The sequence below is a fragment of the Gymnoscopelus braueri genome, assembly GCF_963280865.1.
Source record: "Gymnoscopelus braueri genome assembly, chromosome: 18".
In the NCBI taxonomy this organism is placed as follows: Eukaryota; Metazoa; Chordata; class Actinopteri; order Myctophiformes; family Myctophidae; genus Gymnoscopelus; species Gymnoscopelus braueri.
In genome coordinates, this window is record NC_137618.1 from 30971142 (window position 1) to 30983409 (window position 12268).

Below are 12268 nucleotides of genomic sequence, written 5' to 3' on the forward strand. Positions count from 1 at the left end.
TTTGTGTGTGTGTGTGTGTGTGTGTGTGTGTGTGTGTGTGTGTGTGTGTGTGTGTGTGTGTGTGTGTGTGTGTGTGTGTGTGTGTGTGTGTGTGTGTGTGTGTGTGTGTGTGTGTGTGTGTGTGTGTGTGTATGTATGTGTGCACACGTGAGGCTGTACTGACTCATAGTAGGTAGTACAGTACTTACATTCCCCATTTTAAGTCTAACACTCATGTATCTGGTGTGTGTTCATATAGTAGGGTATATAGTACTTACATTCACCATTTTAAGTCTAGCACTCATGTATCTGGTGTGTGCAAATGGCAGAATTTGAATCCCCAAATAAATGTGTCTCTGACTGTATTCATGTTCAGTCTCTCTTTCTCCCATGAGGATTGAGTGCATTTGAGGACCATCTGTTTCTTAGTATTGGGCATTTTCTCTCTATATCCTGTCCTCTGTCCATCACGTTTATTTACTTGTATTTACTTTTCCTTTGGACAAGTGTGGTCAAACAGCTAACAATTCTTTCAGGCACTTCCTTCTCACTAAAATATCTTGCAGGGTTAGTGCAGAAGCAATCTGGGAACCCATTCGGTAAAAAAAAATACGAAAAAGAGATTAGTTTTTCTTCCTTTGTTTTTGCCTCTGGGGGCACTTTTTGTGTAGAAACAGGAACTCGGTTTGGCTCCTCCCCTTTCTTAGTCCACTTCCTCCTGACTGCTTCTGTGTTTATCCCTACTAACAACAACACTACATGTTTAGGGTAGTGGAGAGATTAGTGGAGAGATTAGTCCAGAAGTCCATCAAATCTATAATAAAATCATACATACCATAGATACTGATAGATAAACCACAGTTGTTTCATATTTTCCCCCTTCCTGTCATCTCTCCACCCCCTCCCTCAATCCTTCTCTCTGTCTGGTTACCATCTGCTGGCATCTTTTGTTTCTGCTTATTTGGAATCAGATGGCATCTAATCGATCAGCTTTGTAACCATGGCTACTGGGGTGTGAACAAAGGAGAGAGATGAAGGAGGGAGAGAAAGATGAGACGTTATAGTAGTTCTGTGGTTTTCAACCTTTCCTTGTGTCCTGGTGAGCCATCCTTGCTTCTCTTCATCTTCTAGACCAACCCTCAATCACACCCATTCTTGCTACAGTATGCATACACTTTGAAATAACAAAGTTGAATACAGTATATTATAATATATGCAGTGATTCTCTGCCATTCCTGTACTGACAAAGCAAACAAGCCATTTACATGCACATCAACCCAACAAAGCACATTTCTTTCATTGTAAATGTAATAACATTTAGCATTCACATTCAACAGCATTTGGTCCAATCTTGTTTTAAGGCATGAACAGAAGATTCCCAAACCATACAGCAGCCTAATTGAAAAACAAGAGTGGGAAATAAGATCAGGCAGAAAAAAACAAACCCATGACAAACATATAATTGGTTCAGAGGAGCGTGAATGGAAAAGCAGAGATGGATTTGCTCTGGGCGGTCTACACACCTGATGACAACACCGGGGAATCCCCCAGTGAGATTTTTGCCTGCAAGAGAAATGCTAATGTTGGCTCACCGGCACAAAAAAATCTGCCACTTCAATTAGCTATGTATCTAAGCAACTAAATAATGCTTCAGTTTAGCCAATTGAGTTCGACAGGCATTACACAGGACACCTGTTACTGTTGCCACAGGGGCATCCAGTGGGAAACGGAGAGGAATGCATCGATGTCAGGTTGACAGAGAAGAGATGAAAGATCCTCTGAGGAAGGAACTCGACTCAACAGTCACATCACAGAGAGCTGACAGTGGACTGTAAATAGCTGCTGCCTGGAACCTTCAGCAGTTAGGTCTTTAAGTGATATTTTTTTGTTAAAACAAAAAAAGTTAAAGCTCTAGAGTGTTTGTTCGGTAACAGGGTTCTCCCCAGCTCTTTAATAAACAGAAAATACATTTTCAGGTGGGTTGCCAATTTCATGCAATCAGGAGTGAGAACCAATTTATCAGCTTCAATTTTATAGCATGTCAGTTCCAATTGTGTCTGCTGATTTTCTTTTGGTTCATCACTTCCAATTTCACTTGTTTATCCTGTATCCTATGAGTTCTCCCTCCTGATTAGATCAAATTGGAATCCAGACCTGAACATTTATTTTCTTTTCACTAATGAGTTGGAGAGACAGAGAGACCCCTGTTACTGAACAAGCATTATATAGCAATGATTACTATCAGAATATAGAGCTATTTCATATTTATTTTGACTTAGAAAATCACTTACACCACCTTTAAGTCGACAATGTCGACTACACAATATTATTAACATATCCAAGGCAAGTGATACATGGAAGTACAGGTGGAACAGATCTACAGGATCAGGTCATAGACAGACACACATTACACTCAAAAACACACACGAGCAGACAGGCAGGCAGGCGGACGGACGGACGGACGGACGGACGGACGGACAGACGGACGGACGGACAGACAGACAGACAGACAGACAGACAGACAGACAGACAGACAGACAGACAGACAGACAGACAGACAGACAGACAGACAGACAGACAGACAGACAGACAGACAGACAGACAGACAGACAGACAGACAGACAGACAGACAGACAGACAGACAGACAGACAGACAGACAGACAGACGCACACGATTCCTTACTTCAGGAACTTTCATCTCACAACATATAATATCCCATAATGCTCCATCCATCCCTCCTTCTTTTTCTGAATTGTGTATGGCAGATATACCTCTTCTCCTTTGGGCACAAGCTGTTGCTAGGTAACTCAGGGTCACAGCTGTCGGAGATGCCAGACACCTTATTGGCCCGTTATGGTGGAACTATACGCAATTTATTAGTTTGATAGGCTATAGGAAGAGCCAGACAAGATCTGCTAAGGCGCGGGTATGGACGTATAAGCCCTTTGGTCACACCTTCAGCCAAATACAATATCAAGTCCATTTGTCATGGTTGATATTGAAAAGCCGTCTTCTGAATGAACTTTTTCTGGAACTGAATGAAAAGGAAACCTGCTAGATGCATACTGTTTTGGATTATGGGGACATAATCTATAGACATGCAGCAGCACCCACTCTTAAATCCCTAGAGACTCTGTCTACCACTCATCAATAGATTCATCACCGGTAATAGTTATGGTACTCACCATTGTATCTTAACAAGGTTGGATGGTCCTCCTTGGCAGAGAGACGGAAATTACACTGGCATCTGTTTTAATATAAAGTCACACTTGGAGATTGCCCAAGACACATCTCATCACTTTTGGCAGTGACCTCTGGACCCTATCACACCCAATCAAGTAGTTGCCTCACACTCAAGGTGCCCAAGGTCCGCTCTGAACTTGGTAGATCTGCATTTAGCTCCTGAGGCCCAACCACATGGAATGCCCTGCAGAACACATTGAGATTAAGCACTCTAGTACCCTTGAGTTTTAGAACCTTGGTGACCAAAAAGGTCACCACAATATGTAATTTGTTTTTAGAAATGTGGTTTTAATTTGTCTTGGTTTCTTATCTTTAACGTTTATATTTGCACACATATGCCTTTTTTCCCAATTACTAAATTGAAATTTATTTTCAACCCTGACGTTGTTGAATGCATTGTAATATTCGACGACACTGCAAATGAGTTTTGAGAATTTGAGAATAAATAAATCTTGAATGAATGAATGTACACACACACACACACACACACACACACACACACACACACACACACACACACACACACACACACACACACACACACACACACACACACACACACACACACACACACACACACACACACACACACACACACACACACACACAAAGTATCGGCTATGATGTGAGGCTGATATATGTACAGAGTCAGCCACCTATGGGGAATATGGATAAATATGTACAGTCAACTTACAGTGAATATGAGGAATATTGTGTTGATCTTCATGACTTTAGTCATTTGAGAGCAGTGGGGTGGGGTGACATGATAATTAATCTTGACTAACAAACATATCTGTGGATAAAACCAGTCATATAGTACTATCTGTGACTGTGAGCATTTGAATGCCACACAGAACAATGCCACATTACAGAAAAAGTGTCTGTCAGTTGACTTTATGCCAAACTATTGAAGGCCACATCTGTTTCAGCAGACATTTCTCATAACGCCAAATGTTTAACAGATTACATTTGTATGGTAGCATTTATATTTCAGTGTTATTGCTTGCTATGGTATTGTTTTCATGAATGACACGGTTATTGTATCCTCCAACTGATCATTTTATACTAATATCCAACAAATGTGCACCTGGTACCATGTATGAATCTGACACAATTCTTAGAGAAGTTATCAGATAATTCTGTGAACAAGCATATAGGAATAGTGTTTTGATTTCATAAGCTGCAGATGATGATCCTGTCTAAGAACAGACGATATGCTGCTCCCTGGTGGAGCAACATATATAGCAAATACATTAAGTTGATAGATCTATTGGCTGTGATAATGAAATAAAAGGGGAACAGATATTTTGCCAAAGATGTCAAAGGTTTTAGTTTTTTTTCCCCGCGTAAAGTGTTTGTCTATCTAATATGAATAACTGGGAACTTTTTAAATGTGTATGTCAGCCAGGGAGGCAGTGCTCAGACTGTGCCAAAGGATCACAGTAAATCCTGGAGCAGTGTTTACTTGTGGTCATTACAGTGATTAGATCAGTGGAATTAATCTATTAAAGACTGTAGTTTGCATGCCGAACAGTGGAACTGTTCTGCCAATATAGAGTCACAATTCATGACTCACCATCTGGCTAGCTATTACTCACGTTGGCCTTATAACCTCTTCCGAGCTGATAATCACCAACTCTTTGATTAAACCATAAAGAAACACCAAATCAAATCTCTACAAAGACTACTAGTGAGCACTGAGGTTCTACCTCCCTCTAGTGGTAACCTGTAGGAAGTGAATTGGCTCATAGAGAATTAGAGATGACTCAGTCTGAAGAGAGACCAACTAATGTACCAGTCCAGTACAAGTAGGCCTACCTCAATAAGCAAACAGATATAACTTCGGCTTTGTGACAAATAATGTCTTTTGAGGTGTTTCTGTCTCAGTTTATAATTTTCTGAAACAACATGGATCACCCAGCCTTTTTTAAACCTTAAATAGCTATTTCCTACTTTCAAATGTCTCTTAATTTGCTGTATTTTCTTATTTTGTCTTCCATGTGAGAGCAATGCACCATATTTCTCATTGTCCTTGTAGGCCTAACTGCTGGCCAATAAACAGATTCTCATTCTAACTATTAAAGGAATATAGTGCACCCCCAAAATGACTTTTTTCTTATTGATTTACTCACCCCATGAAGCCTTGAATGGAGTTTGTTTTAGTTTTTGTCGCATTCCTAAGCCAATAATGTGATGACAGGTACCGGCGGAGACTGCCGGTCATCACATTATTGGCATAGGAATGTGACAAAAACTTGCTTCATGGGTTGAGTAATTGATAGAAAATATGATTTACCCCCTCCCTTTTTAAGTTGTCAGAATGTGCGTGCATGTGGCAAGTTGTATGTGACAACGCACACATAGACCATGGCATAGATACACTTGCCTTGCAATTCGAAAATGTCCCCTGTCTAAGTCTTAACCTACCCCCCCCTCCCCGTTTTTTCTTCTTTTGTACATATTTTTCACTCTTCATACCAGTAACCTGTAAGCTGATTGTATGACGTTCTGTATAGTAGTGTGTATATCTGTATGTCTCTTATATGTCATCATGATTTGTGTGCATGGGGATCTCATCTTAAACAAGCTCAGTGCTTAATGAGTCTTCCAGTTTAGTAGACCTTGTATTGTGAATTTGTACTTCCATGTACTGTTGTTCTCATGTCTTACTAAATAAAGTACATCAATCAATCAATCAATCAATCAATCAAACACTTTCCCCATATGAATTCCGCAAGGCAATGTATTTTCTTGTACTGGCCACATGATGGCCCTGTTGACTCTATTTTAATATCATTGGGCCAAGGTAAACTAGTGTATGAGCATAATTGTGTGACACATACATACACTATGTGTGGCTGCCTGTAAATTAACTAATTAATAGCATGGTTGTGTGGTTCTACAAGTTGCTCCTAAAGATGTAGAGCAGATGCTGCTTTTGTGTTGTAACTCACTTGCTGTACATTCTCAGAGTTAAACTGACACTCAAGATTTTGCAGTATAGGCCTATGCTCAGCATGACAATATGGTCCCACTTTTTTTTGTCACAGTGCATTTGCACATAAATACATCTGCATTTAACTCATCCTAACTATTAGGAGCAGTGGGCTATTTACTATTGGGCTATTGGGCGCCCAGGGAGTAGTTAGGGGTTAAAGCTACACTATGTAGCTTTTTGTGAGTAAAATGTAATTTTGACCAATCTGCACAGGAGACCCAGGTTCGAATCCCCGCTAGGACAAAGTCGCATAGCATAGCTTTAAGTGTCTTGCTCATGGGACACTTCGACACATAGATCAGGGCCAGGGGTCACACCAGTGACCTTCTGTTTCCCAGGCGGCTTCGCTACCCATTCAGGTAGGACCGCACTACAGAAGGGCCTACTGTATATGTTTAAGCACAGCATTAACAACATACTGTACAGAGTGGCTATACTCTACTCTCATTGGGTTAAGAGTTGAAAAGAAGAAGTTTCACAGACAAAAGATTGCCTGAGTACAATAAATTAGAAGGCAAACACAGCGGCAGTGGTGCTTAAAGTTAACCATATTTTTACCAAATACTTGTGACTGAGAAAGTTCTGTGTTTTGGTTTGAAAACTGTCTCCATATGTCCCAATGTTTCGACCGTCTCGGAAAGAGACGACATCGGATTGTTTGCATGCATGTGGGCCAATGTGCTAATGTGTAGCAGTTGTTCATTAGGGCCCCTCACCACCACACCACAGCACATGCACACGCACACACACACATTTGTATTGCTATATTTGTGAGGACATGGCAGCTTTATGAATGCCTTTTTATTGTTGTTGCAATTTTTTATCCTAACTGAAGCCTGAGTTATACTTAAGCTCATAACGGGTCGCAGTACGACACGTTGTGAACTTGTAGATCTGCTGTTTAATAATATATAATCATTTATATAATATAATTTCTATTGTGAGGACCAAGAACATTGTCCTCACTATGTCTATTTGTCAAATTCTACTATACTTGTGGGGACATTTGGCTGTCACAGTCACAAGTACACATCTTCTCGCACGCACACACACGCACGCACGCACGCACGCACGCACACACAAGCACGCAGTGGCAGGATAGATGGAACTTAGTTTAACTTTCTTGGCCTCAGATGTGTACAACAATCAGCTCACTCTTCCCTTTGATGCTCACTGCTTGTTGGTCAGAGCTTCTATTTGCTTTTTCCTCTTTTTATCTTTTCTTTTACAGGACAACAACACCCATGATTGGGTATGACCACATGCAAGATGTTGCTTGAAGGAAAGTAATGTTGAGTAAAACAGAGCTGAAATGCGACAGCAGCAGAACAAAGCCTATCCTTCCCATCACGCATGGCACACATGTCACGCGTACTGTATACACGCAGGCAGGCACGCAGGCACACACACGCACGCACGCACGCACGCACGCACGCACACACACACACACACACACACACACACACACACACACACACACACACACACACACACACACACACACACACACACACACACACACACACACACACACACACACACACACACACACACACACACACACACACACACACACACACAATATATGTATGTGTAACTCTATATGTATGTGTGTGTATATATATATATATATATATATATATATATGCTTGTAGTGTTGTGGTGAATCAAAAGAAAAGTTTCCATATAGAAATGCTGCCCATTTGTACCATTTATTTTGCCATTTCCCAATCCTAACCCCAACCAGAATCTTTTATTAATTGTTAGGGCTAAAGATCTTTCTTTGCCTTCACACTGTCAGATACAAAATATACAAAGATACAAAGCTGCACAGCATATCTATTGCTGCTTTGTATCTGAAGTTGAAGCCAACTAAACTTATTTGTAGCTTTCGTAGCAGCTACAAACGTTGGATGTATCTTTGCATCTTCATGTCGCTGGCTTCCATTGAAAATGAATGGTGGCATGTATCTTTGTATCTGCCTGTTTGAATGCAGCATAAGGGTGATAGTGCCTTTTCCAGTCCTTCCCCAGAGGCTTTGGAATAGATTACCCTTTTCTATGACCCCCTTTCATTGATGACACTAAAATCTCCCAACTTAACACACACCTTTTTCCATAATGTATAAATCCGGTTAAGATTTGCTTAATGTTTGCCATGTGTTTAAGGCTTTTTTGTATTTTTAATTGTTTCCCTGATTCAACCTGTATAGAGCGTCGCAGTTCCCGCCCACTTCCTGTTTTTTTTGGTGCCGGAAGAAAAAACTCAATGCATTTTTCCATTGACATTTCCAAAAATATTTATATCTATTAATTTAGGCCTCGAATCAAGCCATCATGACATGACATGAATCATGACCATAAACGTTTGATTCTGTGATTTATTTATTTTTGAAAATGGCAAAACAAAGGGTATTTATTAAATATAGTATATCATATAATTAAATATAAAATAAAAAAAAATCACAGAAAAAAACGTTTTATGGTCATGATTCATGTCATCTCGTGATGGCTTGATTCGAGGCTTAAATTAATAGATATAAATATTTTTGGAAATGTCAATGGAAAAATGCATTGAGTTTTTTCTTCCGGCACCAAAAAAAACAGGAAGTGGGCGGGAACTGCGACGCTCTATTCATTGTAGCCTACAGGTCAACCTTTCCTCATTGGCTTAGAATACAGGATGCATGTTAATCATGCTAATCATAACAATGCTTGGCATATCTAACTGTGAACTGTGAACACGATCCAGAGTAGTGATTTGTTTACCCCGTGTTCAAAACAATGCAGCACTGGTTCAACAACAGACCTGCGGAAGTGAGAGAAAACTTAAAAATTTGAACCCACCCGAGCTGGACTGGTTGATTGATTTGATTGATTGCTTGATTATTACACAGCTGTGAGAGTGGGAGTGATATGCATAAAAGATCTGCCTTCAGTCATCAAGCATGTTTTTCCTTCCTCCCATGTAGCAACTGCTTATTGTCTCCGCCAGGCCGAAGGAGGCATGGCGAGAGAGTATGTTTTGCACCCCGTCCGTCCGTCCGTCCGTCTGTCCGCAGCTAATCTCTGGCACCGTTGGCTTGATCGCAGCGAAACTGTGCACACACACTCCCTGGATGCCAATTCAGAACCTCTGCCCCAAAATTTTCACATGGGCCTGTTATAGCGCCACCAGGAGGCCGATTTGTGCTAAACCCATTTGTTTATATTACTCCTACAGATTGTATCCAAACGTCATACAAATCGGTACACAGTATCTCTATAGTCATGTGATCAACCCGGATCTGTCCGATTTCCCAGATTCCATCCTCATTGGCTAAGGTTGGCCTCCAAAGTTTGCAGGATCGGTCCGTTTTGAACAAAATGCCTCAAATCATGAACGCACCTGGCAATTTCCGTGAAATTTCACACGCACATTCCCATTAGGCAGAGGAAGAAATGCCACTTAAAATGTTTCAAATCTGCCTCATGGTGGCGCTATAACAGGCCGATTCGTGTTTTTACCAATAACTGCACCGATTTGTGTAAAACTTTGTTTGCACACTCTCTAGAGGCCAAGGAAAAACCTTTGCCGTGCATTTTTCACATTTGCCTTTTATAGCGCCACCAGGAGGCCGTCTAAAGTAAAATACATTTGTTGATATTAAGCCTTCAGATTTTATCCAAATTTCACGCAAATCGGTACACATGATCTCTATAGTCATGTGATCAAGAGGGATCTCTTTGATTTCTCATATTCCATCCTGATTGGCTAAGATTGACATCGAGTGGCCTGTTTTGAACAAAATGCAGCAAATCCTGAACCCAGCGTCCGATTGCGGTGAAACTTTGCACACACATTCGCACTTCGTTGAGGAACAAATGCCACCCTTTTAACATTGCCCTATTATAGCGCCACCAGGATGCAGATTTTTGCAACACTTCTCTTTTTTATATTACTCCAACACATTTTGTCCAAACATCATGCAAATCGGTACATATTATCTCTGTAGTCAAGTGATCAAGATGGTTCCGTCCGATTTTTCCATCCTGATTGGCGAATTCCGAACATTGCTGGCCCACAACAACCTACCTGACCTGGCGGAGACCTGTGCTCCGAGGAGCACTTTTTCTAGTTTTAGCTCATCATTTTGACACAGTGATTGAGGATGGGTGTGTGGTCTTGGGGATATGTGAGTGGTATGCTTTAGTTGTTTGACTTAAGAGTTTCTAATGGTTTGGGATTGAACACATTAGTTTGGGGTCATGGCTATGATTGGGATTAGTGTTCGTTTTGAGAGAATATATATGTATATGGCTGAGGGAACATGCATAGGTATGCTCCTGGTTTTGCATGAGTTCTTTATTGTTTTCATATTGAATCTGAACTATTTACTTCAGCAGAAGCAGCAGCAGCAGCAACAGGAAAGAAGATACTTATTGTCTATGCCCACCAGAGCTCTGGTTCATTCAATGCTGCTGCTAAAGATGCTACTGTAGAGGTGCTATCTGCTCAGGGCTACACAGTGGAGGTTTCTGACCTGTATGCCATGAAGTTTAAAGCAGCTGCAACTGCTGAGGACATCAATGGTGAAGCTTTGAGTCGTTTAAGACACTAATAAATCTGAATTGGCTTGTGCATTACATACATGAAGGGAAAATAAAATGTGCTCTTATCTACAGGAGAGGTGCATAACCTTGACAATTTCCAGTATGCAAATGAGACCAAACTGGCATGGGAGGAAGGAAAGCTGTCTGCTGACATCACTGTGGAACATAAGAAACTCACTGAAGCTGACCTTGTCATTTTTCAGGTGAGTTCTGAAAAGGGAATAACTGCTTGCTAAATATTGCTTTCCCTCAACATTGCCAGTAACTTGTACCTTGTTTCAGTTTCCCATGTACTGGTTCACTGTCCCTGCCATCATGAAGGGCTGGATTGATCGGGTGCTCACAATGGGCTTTGGCTACACACCTGAGAAGAGGTACAGTCAAGGAATCTTCAAGGTAAAGACTATACTGAAGAGCTCTGCATTGGTATATACCTGTATATTGTTGGTGTGCCTTTGTAATTTGACTTCCTTTCTAATCTAGGACAAGAAAGCCATGTTGTCTTTCACCACTGGGTCTCTGGAGACCATGTTCAGTGCCAACGGCATATTGGTATTGGTTTCCTGGACAACTCATCTGTACATTTCTAACTATATAAATGCAATACATTTCAACCAACAAACTGATGTCACTGATGTCACTTGTGTCCCTATCTCCAGAACGGAATCCTGCATTACTGTGGCTTCCAAGTTCTGGCTCCTCAGATCTTCTGGGCGCCATCATGTGTTTCCTCTGAGGACCGCAACACCATGCTGGAGGCCTGGCGCTCAAGGCTGAAGGGTCTCTTGACTGATGCGCCACTCTCCTTCACTCCCTCTGACTGCTTCGATGGAGAAAAAGGCTTCCAGCTGAAACCTGAGGTCCAGGCGATGCATGCAGACAAAGAGTTTGGCCTGACAGTGGGAACTCACTTGGGAAAATCACTTCCACCCAACAACCAGAGAAAAGCTGGGGTCTGAGTAACTGTACTTCCATGAGTGTCATGTCTTATTATTCTGCAATAAAGTTCATTAAGCCTAAATGCATTTGTTTTGTTGTCTGGTGTAGAGCTCTGCTTGACAGATTTCTGTCTATGTCTATTTTTCAGTCAGAACTTAAAAATGTATGCTTGTTCCACTAGAACACTACAAATTGTGCAAAGTCATGTAGGCTTATAACATGTGTGACCACTTATATTCATTGCATATGCAGATCAGTGCTTGCACAGGAAATGATGGATGCATGTCAAATGGAGATGCAGGAACACAATTTAATCTTGAGGAGCTATCTACTGCAACCTACTCGAGTTTTATTCTAACAATAAGCCAGTATGCTCCTGCAACAAGCTCTTTAGCAGTTTGGTCACTAGGATGGACTTGTATTAAAACTGACGTCACTGCATGGTGTTGCCAAATGGCAAATCCTACAGAGTAGCATAGCTGTTTTTTTTTCTTCTTTTCACTGGAATAACTCCA

The 12268-nt window shown here is 41.1% G+C and overlaps 1 pseudogene across 1 annotated transcript; it reads left to right on the top strand.

Moving 5' to 3' along the window:
* The first annotated feature begins 1474 nt into the window (after window positions 1–1474).
* Window positions 1475–11773, top strand: LOC308073319 (ribosyldihydronicotinamide dehydrogenase [quinone]-like; annotated as a pseudogene). Its single transcript has 5 exons — window positions 1475–1529; window positions 10605–10793; window positions 10887–11017; window positions 11097–11210; window positions 11298–11773. The product of its transcript is annotated as a ribosyldihydronicotinamide dehydrogenase [quinone]-like (transcript).
* Window positions 11774–12268: the final 495 nt, after the last annotated feature.